Here is a 13967-nt window from a genome sequence, read left to right as displayed (position 1 = left end):
ACCATTTCGCAGCGCTGTCCAAATGTATAGAGAATCTTTTATAACCTTGTATCCCACAATCGACAATGCACACCCAACTTTATTTTCTATTTAGTTTCTCTTGGGAGCCTAACCAAACCATGTGTGGTAGGATAACATTAGAAACCATCCAAAACAGAAAAAGGAAAGATAATGGCTAAAGGGTGGTTAAGGAGGAAGGAGGAGGGTGGTCAAAACAAGATTGGTGGTACAGACGGAAAGGAGCCCAATATGGTGGGGGTGAGAGAGAGATGGCGACGAGGAACTCCGGAGAGAAAACAGATCGAACCGGACCGAACATCCAAAATGAGAGATCGAAGATGCGGGGGGGAGAAGAGAGGGAGAGAGACAGAGAGAGAGAGCCAGAGAGAGAGATGGACAGAGACAAATGGCCGTGGGAAATGCCCGGAGTAGGGGAGCCGGTCTATCAGACAACCCTTTCAGCCGGCCCTAACGCAGACAGATAGGCTAGCTGGCTAGCCGGACAGTGCTATATGGCTGATTTATACTTTGTTGCGTGGCGGGTGTCGTCGTGCACCGGAAATAAAAGATCTACAAACTCACAGCACAGCGCATGCATGCATGCATGGAAATAAAAGATCTACAAACTCACAGCACAGCGCATGCATGCATGCATGGAAATAAAAGATCTACAAACTCACAGCACAGCGCATGCATGCATGGAAATAAAAGATCTACAAACTCACAGCACAGCGCATGCATGCATGGAAATAAAAGATCTACAAACTCACAGCACAGCGCATGCATGCATGGAAATAAAAGATCTACAAACTCACAGCACAGCGCATGCATGCATGGAAATAAAAGATCTACAAACTCACAGCACAGCGCATGCATGCATGGAAATAAAAGATCTACAAACTCACAGCACAGCGCATGCATGCATGGAAATAAAAGATCTACAAACTCACAGCACAGCGCATGCATGCATGCATGGCGCGTCGTGCACTTCTGGATCGGCCATTTCCGGTGTGCGATACCCGCACGCAACTAAGGCAACCAATCCAATGCATTGAATCCCAATGTAATCCATCCCGCACGTTCGGAAATTACATTTAGGCCATTATACACTGTACCTACATCAATCAATCATAGCTTGATTGCATGACCGAGAACCATAACTGGTAAATGTGAGCATAGAGAATACACTGCAAAAGTGTTCCTTCAACTTGTTCCTGTGTAACTTCTGGGTAAGCAGATTTAAAAATATAAAACATTAGGGTTCTAGGGTTAACCCTAGAACACTAAACAGAGGTGATTTTCACCCAGACAATTATATTTTTATTAATTTTCATAATGTTACTGATGTCTGAGGTGAGTGGTTCTTTCAGTACCTTCATGATGCTTAGTGACATCATAAAGAAAGTAGGTTTGTTTCCCTGCCCACATCTTTTTCTACAGGCAGGTGTTCGGGTGAACAGATTTTGCCCCCCCTATGACAAAAAATAAATAAAATAGATATCATGGCGGGGGCCCCGGCCATGATATCTATTTTTCGTCTTTTTGTGAAAAGAATTTTAAGAAGAGTACCAAGTTGCCATGTATTGCTGTACTTCAATATATTTTGATGAGAAATATTTGTTATGGAATATTTTAGTTTAGTCTTCTAGGATTAAGTGCCATTTTAGAACTGGGGCCATCCGATAACTCTTTTTTTGGTCCATTTCCGGTTATGCTCGATCAGAAATTTAAGAGAGAAACACAATCCATAGTAAAAAAAATAATCTAAATAAAACAAGACGAGAGACAGGGAGAGAGGTGTGGTGGAGAGAAAGAGAGAGATCGAGAGAAAGGAAGAAGATGGAAATTATGAGGAACAATGCAATGGCTGCAAGAAAGAGAAAGTGCTACGGTAGGTGCAGGCTGACAGAAGGAGGGACATGAAGGTCATTGCTAACTGTGCATGTGGGTGGATAAGTGTGGACCCGTGGTTGCCATCCTATTACTTTCACCAATCAAGTTTTGGCAGTCCAGTGATTACCTCAAGGAAGCGAGAGGAGAAATTTTAATAGAAATGGAATTGGGATTCATTCTCTTTTTTCAGTCCAGAACTGTCCTTCTCTCCCACGGTTCCTGTTGCCATTTCCCCTTCAGACAGAGCCCAGGTAAAACTCATCATAATGGAGTACACGTGTGTGAGCCACCGGTGGCCTAATGGAGAAGGGGGTCCTGGCTGGACTGTCGTTTTGCCTGATTAAAACTGATGGGCCACGGTGAGGGGGCTGCGGAGTGCGGCCACCCAACATGGCCCTCTATGGTCTCGTCAAATGCACGCAGGCATGTTACAGGGACACGCACACACACATACACAGATACATGCACACACGTCTCTGAGTCCATTATTCAATTTGGCCCTTCTAATGACCAGTGAATTAGGCTGCCAGAAGCGATTTGCCTTTCCAGGCCCAAATACAGCCTTTACACACTTTCCTCTACTCTGCGTATTAAGGAAGAGCTCCCTGGACACTGATAGCCATTCAGCCTCCTCCAATCACCTCTTCACCCCCCGCAGTGAAACTAGTTAATAGAGTGCCATTGTGGAGGAAGGTCATAGCCTTCAAATGGTATAGGATATCGGTCTACCAGGTGAGCTATGGTGCCCTGTTGATTGACGTGTTCAAGAGCCTACTGTCAACACAATGGGCTTTATGCAAACACACCATGTTGGAAAGAACCTTCCCTCCAAGGCTCACACAGTCAGGGTGCTGCTATTGTGCATGTTGGCTCACTGGAAGAAACACTCTGCTACACCAGTGGGTCCTTGAGTGTGTTCCAAATGGCCCCTAACGGTCTGTAACTCTCAGAGTTATGGGAAGTGTTGGGCAGTTACGAGTTACTTTTAATATATTACTGTAATATTATTACTTTATCCAGTAATGAGTAGTGTAAGGTATCTGCCAAAACAGTAATATAATACCATATTACTATGTAGAAAATAGCACATACCGGTATTACATATTACTCAGGTTTTATTGGCTACTGTTTGAAAACATTTCATAGGATGATTGGTGACTCTTATCATTGTTATTATTAAAAAAATGATTCAGTTCTAAAAGAAGCTGGCTAAACATATTGTGTTGTTGTACATGGTCCTTACACTACCCCCTCCTTTCTGAAGTGCACCCCGCGCTTCTCGCTTCACTCCTCGAGTCCCTCACGTCCCTCGCGCAAGGGCACGCTCCAGCCAGCGTTCATCCCACAGCTGCCACATTTAGCACCCTGAGCTGGAATCGAACCCCGATCTCCAACTCAGTAGACCAGGCAAGCGACAAGCCATGCCAAGAGAGCTTGGCATGTATAGCTAGAGACCAAACTGGAGGCTGCACTGTCCAAAATCTATATAATGGTGAATACAATGTGCTTGACTAAATATAATGTGGTCAACATCATCAATTAAATATAATATTAAATAACTCGCCTGAAAAACTGAGAAGGTGATGATGAAGGATTCCATGTATTGAGAGAGTATATTTAATAAAATAAAAACCTTGCAACTTTTGCTTTCTTTCCATCATTTCAAGGTTGTTGGGACACCGATTCTCCCCGTTTCACGAGGAGCTGTAAAATCTATGTGACAGCTCTGATTTATGACACAGCAAAGGCAACACTCGCCGCCTGTGGGGGCTAGCGTGTGTGTGTGTGTGTGTGTGTGTGTGTGTGTGTCCAGCAGTTCACTGAGGACCACCACCACCAAAAGTATCATACAGAGGATACTTCACGGGTGAGCCACACCCACAAATTATCGTAGTCACACAAATAATCGGAAACAAACACATACCGAACACTTTTGCACTCTTGCCCACTAAGAGCACCATAAAATATACATACATTGTGCCCACTTTCTGCCCCTTCTTAAGGTCAAATGGGCTCTATGTACACAGAATAACACTCCCTACTTCCTTCACAGGTGTTACCGATGATACAAATTATGGATTTAGTGTGCAGTGGTTCTCAAACTTTTACATTTCAACGACGCCCATAACTCTGAGAGTGTACAAATGGATGGTTTTGAAGCTGAGTGCAGTTTTCCCTGGTTTTGCATCTGATTGCAAAGTAGAAAAAGTGCCCTTCGAGGCACAGGTCTCCACCAGGATAGGAGTGATTTTGGAAAAATGTCAAGTGGCATTTCTTCCTCAGCCTAGCGGGAATATGCATGCCGTTTCACCACAATCAGACGCTGTGTTAATGTTTTGCAGCATTTTGTACATAACCGGCCATTCCTGAAAAGTTTGGAAGCCAATATGTTTGCCAATGAGGATGGAATATGAGAAAACAAACAGAGCCGTCATGATCACATGACTGTAGAGATCATGTGTACCGATTTGCGAACCGAAGGAGTAATATAAAAACATGTGTTTTACATAAGTCTGCCTCTTGGTGGCGCTAGAAAAAGCAGATGTGAAAAATGCAGGTCAAAGGTTTTTCCTTGGCCTCTACAGAGTGTTCATACAAAGTTTTACACAGATTGGTGCAGTCATAGGTAAAAACACGAACCGGCCAGTTATATGCCACCATGAGGCTTCGTCCTCATCGGGATGTGCATGCAGAATTTCCCTCAAATTGCACTCTGCGTTCATGATTTGAGGCATTTTGTTCAAAACAGACCAATCCTGCAAACTTTGGAAAGCAATCTTAGCCAATGGGGATAAAATATGGGGAAGCGGAAAGCTCCGTATTGATCACATAACTGCAGAGATTGTGTATACCAAGTTGTGTGATGTATGGGTAAAATGTGTACAAGTAATATAAAGAAATGTGTTCGCAAAAATCGGCATCATGGTGGCGCTATAACAGGCCATTGTGGAAGAATTGGAGCAGAGGTTCGTCATTGGCATCAACCGGGCAAACGGTGCCGGAGATTAGCTGGTAACAGATGGATGGACACATGGACGGAGTGCAAAACATATTGCATATGTTATATAACATGTTATATAACATGTTATATAACATGCATAACTTATTGTTTCCACCAGCCGAAGGCATGGGGAGACATGCCTTCGGCTGGTGGAAACAATAAGTCTAGTAAGTGAAGACGAGGTGCTATGGAGCAAAAGCCTAAAAATGTACTATCACAATGTGATACTCTTTTGTCAGAACATATTATTTTAAAGTCTAAATTGGGAATAAAAAAGGTGTGAACAATAATTGCCTATTCTAATAAATAATTAGGCCTAAGTAAATAAATAAATACAAATGTGCCCACTCTTACAGTGTTGAAAACACACAGCTTCATATTTTCACTCCACTGGCTTCTCTCTCCACACTGTTCTGAACCTGCATCAGCAAGACAACACCATGGCCTCCTATCATTCAGGGTCATCGGGGTAGGTAAATGCTACAAAATGAGGCATTACTTACAGTACACTGACCAAACCATTTTGGAACTACAGGTTATTAAACCACGGGGCTCAAAATTTACTTTTGTACTTTTTAAGGAGCACCAGAAAACATTTAGGAGCACCCACCAAAATGTAAGGAGCAGCAATATGCAATAATTATTTTACATTCATTAAAAATCACACCCATGTGAGGTGAGTGGTGAAACTCCGTCTGGGGGTCCCCGGGGGGGTCCTCGGACGTTCCAGACCCACATGAATGTGGTCAGGGTGCCGGCCCGGTTCCGGTTAGTCCGAGTCCGAAGCGGTAGAGAAATGGTGAAAACCAACCAAGCTATTTTCGTGCTTGGACAGACAGACAGACCCAGGGACAGACATACATAGCTGTGTAATGGAGTGGTTGCACCACTCAAAAACAATAATATAACAGTGTGGTTTAAATATAACATAAAATTATGAAAGTAGTTAAAAATGGTAGGACATATTTGGCTGCGGACCCCCGTCTGAAAATGTTCCATGCTAGGGTCCCCCCCCCCCCCCCCCCCCCCATTTTTGTGCGTGTGCATCAGACCGTCCCCAACTCCCCATTCTCTCAAATCTGATTCTGAAACACTTGGTGCTGACCTGACCAAATGTACTTTTTTCAGCAAGTCCCTCAGACTCATTCAGTCGCACAAACACGCGCACGCACGCACGCACGCTCCCCTGTCGCCCTCTCCTTCTCGCCTGGATGCCTTGGGTGTTCACAACAACCACCCGTTTGTCACATTCAAGGCCGGGTCAAACGCACTGACACACTGCTCTCTGCTGAGGTGTGTGTGTGAGTGTGTTAACAAGTAAAGTACACACATACAGTACAATACTGCATCTTTTTAGTGTGTGTGTGTGTGTGTGTGTGTGTGTGTGTGTGTGCGTGTGTGTGTGCATGCGTGTGTGTGTGTGTGTGCGTGCGCGCCATCTAGAAGTTGAATTTCACACCTCGTGCCTCGGTTATTGTGGAGCGGAGCGGTGGTTTTGACGGACAGCTGGGAGAGAGGACATGTTGGGAAATATCTACCAGATAAGAGGAGGCTTTGACAGTGATCAGAGGGAGGGAGACAGCCATCCTAGAGAGGAGAGGGCTATGAGAAGGAGGAGGATGTCTGCAGGAGGTGGGAGGACAGAGAGAGGAAGTAAAATCCTTTAACTTGGACAGTACAAATGTAACTGAATTGACCCTACTCTCTCAGATAACGTTGAGGATTATTTATTCGCCACTTGCGCCACGGACCACCATTCGATGAGATTTAGCCTCTAAACTAAAGAATATTGTGTTGTCGTTGGATAAGATTTTGTCCATAATTGATTTTGGTACCATTAAGAGAGATAGCAAGCAAACGTTTAAGCAATATTACATGAGAGGGTGTGCCTGACCGTCATTAATGCACACCTGCATGTGCTGCTGCAGGAACGAGCCGATAGGCCAGTTCTGTAAGTAGCGCAGAAGTGGATTAATGATGGTAAAGCACGACCCGAGTGTGATATTGCGATTATACAATAGTTACCCTTTAAAAAGACACGTCAACTTAATTTCATTATAACTAAGATATTCTCTAAATCTTAAAAAAGATAATAATAATGACAGATGTAGCCACTAGACCTAAAGTGTTCCAAGAAACTCGCTAGAATAGCAACCCAGTCGGCTTCACGCTGGGAGAACAGTGCAGCAGATTTTTATGTTTTGATTAGGCGTTCCATCATGCTCATTTGAAGCAAGGGTAGATGGCTACTTCAACCAATCAGAATCAAAACGACCTATAATGATCAAAATAACATTTATTTTACATGCTCTAATTGTGTAGACTTCTTGTAAATTATAATGCAGATGTTTAACGATAATTTAACTCTTGCGAGTGTAAAATCATTTTACACTCAAGTAAAAGATCTATAAGAGTTAAAGATCTATTCGGGTCCATTTGGTTACCAGCTTTCATCATTTAGCCCACCTGGAACCTCAAGGACCACTGGTGGTCCCCGGACCGCTGGTTGAGAACTACTGTAGAGGATAAAGGCGTGCTGCAGTGTGTGCAAGAGCGGAATAATTGTAACAATGCACATTTGTTTTAAGGGCGACTGAATGATGCAACAGTGATAGGTCGTTTACACGGTACAATCCTGAGAGTGGCAATTTAGCTGTGAAAGTGTAAAAGTGGAGCCCTAGGAAGGAGCATCTCCGGTGTCGTACGCGATATGTCAATACATTTCCAACACAGACACACAAGGTTCTCGCTGTCACCATGTAGAGCTCTTTGTTACAGAGACCACATGCAATACTTGCGACGGACCATTAGTGGTCCACGGACCACCTGTTGAAAACCCCTGCTCTAAAGCAATGATCGTTTAAAAAGACCAAACAGACCCGTCTTGATCACATGACTATTAGAGATCATATGTACCGATTTGTGTGAGATTTTGACTGAATCTGAAGGATTACTATAAAAAGTGTTTTACATAAGTCGCGTTATAAAGAGCAGATGTGAGAAATGCAGGTCAAGGGTTTTCCCTTGGCCTCTAGGGAGTGTGCATACAACGTTTTGCACAGATCGGTGCAGTTATTATAGGTAAAAACACGAACGGGACAGTTATAGCGCATATGGATAGTGGATATGGATAAAATGTGTATGAGTAATATAAAGTGTTCCGCAAAAATCTGTCTTTTATAGTGTAGATTGGGGTCCCAGAGACAGAGCATTATCAAATGGGGGTCCGTGACCAAACGCATACGGAACTGGTGGTCCTTGAAATTAAAAAGGTTGAGCTACACGAACTGAGGAACAGCCACTGTGGCTTTTTTTTTTTAATCCCTCAACAATCCATCTCCAGGAGTGTGGTGGTCAAACACACCTTAGTGGTTTGTGCAGTCTCTGTACAAGGTTCCCGCTTCTATCAGCCGCTGGCAGTCATTAGCAGCATGATAATCAAGGCTAATTACACTCAGACCCAACTCATTTTTAAGGTCTTAATCAACGGCTGATGTAATAAACATAACCGTGTCTACAGTTTGATTTGATTTGTTACGGCCCTTAGAGAGAACGAATAGGCTTGTTCAGTGGCAGTTAGTGTGTTTGTCTTGTGGATCTGCTAGATCCAAATAGACATTAGAATTGTGCATTGTGAATACAAAATGCCAAAGGGAAGGGTTTGACAAACTTGAACAAAGGAAACGTTCCATTCGCAAAAAGCTATGCATGAATCCATGATAAATTAATTAAAAAAATAAAAATCAATGATATAATGCAGTAAGGAAAGAGAATTAAAGTCAAGGACAAAGTAATGTAATGTCTCAAAGCTGGTTCTAGCCTCTTCTTCAGTGAAGGATTCGAAGAACTGATTCCCCTCCCTCCCGCTCAAGTGCAAAAGCTCATTTTGGAGATTCTGCTGGCGTGGCAGAAATGGCCCCTGTTCCTCATTCTCCATATTTCATATACGGCCCATTGGAAGAGCAGCGTCTATGAGTGTCCTGGCTTGGAGGATTTATGGGAGATGCACTGAGGAGTAACGCCAGACCCATATCAGCCATTATTTGACTTTTTTTTTATGACATCGTTATCGGGAATTATGCAGCTGATAAATTACAGCTTACAGTGCGTTGTGAGCTTGTAGATCAGCAATTTTGGTCGATATTTTTCATTAGGGCTTAAGTGATTGAGCCCATTCATTTTTCACATATTTAGTTTGCTTATAAGTTACACATTCTCAAATAGAAATTTTAATCAAAACAAAGTTGGCATTGGCCCCAAAACTCTGGCATCGGCCAGCTATAGGCTCTATTGAGAAGCTTAACCCTTGGAAGAGCCCTTCTGGAACACGAAGCCAGTTAATATATATATTAAATACGGGTCCTTGGCATCAAAACGTTTGAGAACTGATTTAGAAGGCATTTGTAGAATCTGCCTCGGGTCTTATGGCTTTTTCTTTAAAGCTTTTCCTCCAGGAAAATCCCCAAAGGCGCTGACATTCTGTATTTGAATTATAAAAAAAAAAAAACTAAAAGCAGAATATGAAAAAGGGAAAGCCTTGACCACACCCCGGTGAGCCTTTAGCCTTTAACACCTTTGAGAGTGCGATTAAAGTGTTAAGCAACTTATCTCTGGGGCTTCTACCACAGGGGAGCGTTATGGCTAAGGGTGCTAGCATAGCAACATCGCTCCGACGTCTCGCTTAGTCATCGACTCTCTCGATTGTGTGTGCGCGTGTGAGTGTGGGCTGTCCCTTTCATTTCTACGGCGATAAGGGAGCCTCCGAGTCCTCCGTAATTAGTTCAGCTAATCCCTATAGGGCAGTGCAACAAAACTGTAGAAAATAAATAAATACAACGTTTGACTCCCTGATGATCTCCCTTCATTGCATTACTATTTTGAATCAAATAAATAATAAAAAACTAAATCGATGTGTCTGATTAACCACTTTAAGGCATATTTGTCTTGCAGCAACTTCAATCTACAAACTCACAATGCATCACCATCCATCGAAATTGTAGATATTCCACTTTGGATATTTTTAATAATCGATTAAATCAATTACTTTGATTAACTTGCAACCCTACACAACTGCTGTGAAAATGACACAGAAGCCAGGGGATAATGAAGCCTTCCTCCAGAAGAGTGAGATGTGGGGAGATACGGAGAGAATGATCTGCGGACATCATGGGCCTCACTCCAGACAGAAGACAATGATGGTTAACAGTAGCAGGTCTCAGAACACCTCACTTAATCCTAGGTGAGGTGTTAATTCAACTCCAGGAGTGTACAAATGTAACCAGATGCACTCTCTCTCCCTCTCTCTCTCATATAACAAAGACGTATTATTATCATGGCATGACGAGAGAAAAATGCTTGAGGCTTAATATAAAGTATATCAAAATATATACAATAGGATACCTATACACATAGCAATATCTTTAACCGATTTTTGTTGGATTGCTGTTGCTATGTACAGAATATTTATATTTATAGAAAGCTTCAGAAAACTTTAGGATTTAGAATAAATTCAATAAATAAAACAAATGGAATGATGAGGAAATAAAAGGTGGAATGAACTAGTAAATATTATTCTATGCAAATGACTGCTGACTGCATCCTAAATTAACACAAAAATGTGCCAATGTAAATAAAGACAAAAGTACAGCAATGAACAGAAAGTACAATGAACAAAAGTATTTCTTCTAAACGTAACCATTCAATATGGAAGTAGAAAATTAAACAAACAAACAAACAAAAAACTTCGTCTTATAGCGTGTCAATCAGTGTCAATCTACAAACTCACAATGCATCGTCACCAAACTTGTATCTGCCATTTTGGACATTTTCTTGCAACCCTACAGTACTTAACATTTAGAAAAATGATCTATTATTGTTTCACATAAAAAAGTTATGTATTATTTTTCTTTCTTTTTTGCTTTAACCCATTTAGATTCTACATTCTAAAAACGCCTCCTAAAACCTTTCTGAAAACGTGAGGGACGCTCTTATCATTACACATCATCATACATCATCTCATGAACAACTGAATTTATGTGATTGGTTAGCCGATTTGCTCGTCTACATATGACGTAAAGTTTCCCATTTTGCCACAAATTTACGTCATATTTGAGGCACATATGACCTAATTTCTCCTTCCTTTCATTGTCAATGGTAAATATGAGATGTGTGGGGACAAAAGCTGTACATAGGAACATATACAAATAAATGATGTTGCTATATGAGACACAGAGGTGTATGTGACACAGAGGGCGCAGCCGGCATTAAAGGTAAAACAACGAATAAGTTACACCAGGTCTAAACGGGTTAAGCACCTCAAATGGTTTCTAAACTATTATGCTTTTTATAGGAAGTGTCTCCTACAGAAAGTTGGAACAGCTCAACTACCTTCTAACTTGTTACTTAAGGGGGAAAGACAGCACCTGACACTGACACCTCTGATTATTTTATACTTTGCCTATTCAAAAATGTCAGATCTACAAGATCGTAGCACGTCACCTCGTGCAGAGCTATGAGCTTGTAGATCTGCTATTTAAAAGAAAATAGTGAAAATGTAGCACAAAGCTTTGAATATAATATTATATTCTTTCACAGCAAATGTTTTTAACTCAAATCTTGAGTCCCTGGAGCAAAATATTTTGAGATGGGGTTCATGGCCAAATACATATACTTCCCTGGGGGTACTTGACATAATAAAAGTTTCAGCACCACTGATATAGAAACATACGTTGTTGTTTTCTTGTAGAATCGACCTCAGGTCTAAATGGGTTAAGAAAAACACTTTTTTGTAAAGGTCCTTGTAAGTGTCCTTTTAACTCAGTGAGTGTGCGCATGTTTCATGTGACACTCTGAGAGTTAAATGACTGCTGGATTTTAGTGCGTACCTACAGCAACAATGCTACATGCACTCAGACAGGTTACCTTTGCGCTCAGAGCGTTTCTTGCGTCTCCTCTTGAACCTGCGTCGGATGAGACAGTAGTAGGAGCCCAGGCTCTGAGCACCGCTGCTGAGGAGAGCCATGGTTCCGGTATAACGGCACTGCGATACGACTCAAAAGATCAACAAAAACGCCTGGAGTAAACTCACTTATCTTCTCAGGAGTAGGAAACACTGGACCGACTCGCCTTGCCTCGTCAATATTAACTCTTCAATCGCAGACAAACGAAAAGAAAAACCCAGACCAGTGGATCTGGTGTAAACCTGGTGATCATTTTTCAGTGTTGAAGCAGCAGCTCAACTCAACACACCTGCAGCGTGCCAATATCTCTCCCCTTATTCCTTCCCTCTTGCCCCCAGATTCGCTCTTTCACTCTCTCCCTGCCCCTCCCTCTCAGCATCCCTCCTATATGCTGGCTCCCTCTCCACCCTATCAGCAGCCAGAGGAGGGGAGAGAAACGGGAGGAGGGGACTACTCAGTGGTACTGAGTACATTCACTTAAGTACTGTACCTGTACAATTTATTATTATTTTATTACAAAAAACATACATTAACCATTTCAGCCCTATATACATTTCGGTCATTTGATATAGCCGATCTGCTATTTTCAAAAGATGTTTAAACATTTGAAAATTAGAAAGGGGACTACTGGGACTGCTAGTAGTTGCAGTATAGGAATATAGAGCACGTCCTGCGCTCATGGAAGTATTGTGGTGGGTTCTCCTCGCACAGTGCTGGTTCTACCCCTCTTCATCAATCTCCCTTCCTTTACTTTTACTCATCACACAGGGGTCATCGCCACGCTGGCTTGGGGTGGACATTTTTGTCACAATTCCATTTTCGCCGTGACGGACATACACAATGAGTGGACAATATTACCAGAACCACATAAAGAGCTAGCCCTGAATGACCATAACAGGTCTGAGTGTTCAAATGGAACCAAATGGACCCGTACGCTCAAGAGTTATATGGTGGTCCATTTGAGAACCACTAGTACAAGTTGGACTCCCAAAATTCCATAGTGTCTTAGTAAATAAGTGTCACACTTATTCTGAAGAAAACCTTCCTAATTCTACTGCTTTGCTACTGAAAATAAGTGTCCAGCAGAGAAACTATCTATTCAGGGATCTGAATAGAATTAGCATATGTATAACACTGTGGCAAATGCCCCCTTTCTCACTGACGATGTTCTGTTTCTGACAATGCGGACAATCTACTGAATTGCCAATGGTAGGACACGTGAAGTTCTCAAACGGCACATCTGTATTGATGTATCTGCCCTTCAGTTTAACCCATTAAGACCTGAAACCAGATTCTACAGTCTCACGACAGTTTTCAGAAAACCCTTCTATATCAGTGGTTCTCAACCTATTTCATGTCAAGGACCCCCAGAATGATATGTAATTGGCCGCTGGGAAAGGATATAATATATTCAAAGAGTTCATTTTCACGATTAGAAAAATTGCATATCTACACGCTTGTATCGCGGTGCTGAGTTAACTAAGGTTACATGGGTATGTACCACTTTTGAATCCAGCAAGGGTGCAGAGTAGAGTTCTGCATTGGAATTATTAGGATCTAAGACCGTGCTGGGCTAAAGTGTGATCCGTTCTCATTATCTTTTCATGAGGACACACACAAGCCCGAGTTATACGTGATTGCGGTGCGAGATACCAGTGAGCAACTAAGTGTAAATCAGGAGTCAGACAAAATGGATTTCAACCCATGCATGCTTGCAAACGTGCACGCACACGCACACGCACACACACACACACACACACACACACACACACACACACACACACACACACACACACACACACACAGCCTCAAGTTTCACCTTGAGACATACTTATGTGAAGGAGAGTAGAAACAAAGAAAAGAAAAATTAAGTTTATCCTGCACATTGTTACATTACAGCTTGTCCCTCAGCTTCTTACTTTCATCATTGTTTGTATTCTCTTCTCTCAGGCATACCTGTGCACAGTACAAACTGCAGCACATTCCCAAGCAAGAGAGAGAGAACAAAGCTCTACTTCCCTCTAGTGGCCATCTCATCTAATTACACATCCATTCCGTTCCATTGAGTAATGAATAGGCATACAACAGGGCACGCATGCACGCACGCATGCACG

General features: G+C 42.3%; 1 protein-coding gene across 2 annotated transcripts in view; it reads right to left on the bottom strand.

The window, feature by feature from the left end:
* Positions 1 to 13967, bottom strand: part of adarb1b (adenosine deaminase RNA specific B1b) — a 155946-nt gene that overhangs the window by 41603 nt on the left and 100376 nt on the right. The gene's annotated exons all lie outside the window — the stretch shown is intronic.

This window comes from Protomyctophum bolini (genome assembly GCF_963924005.1).
Source record: "Protomyctophum bolini genome assembly, chromosome: 16".
NCBI classification, from domain to species: Eukaryota; Metazoa; Chordata; class Actinopteri; order Myctophiformes; family Myctophidae; genus Protomyctophum; species Protomyctophum bolini.
This window is presented reverse-complemented; position numbering and strand designations above follow the sequence as displayed.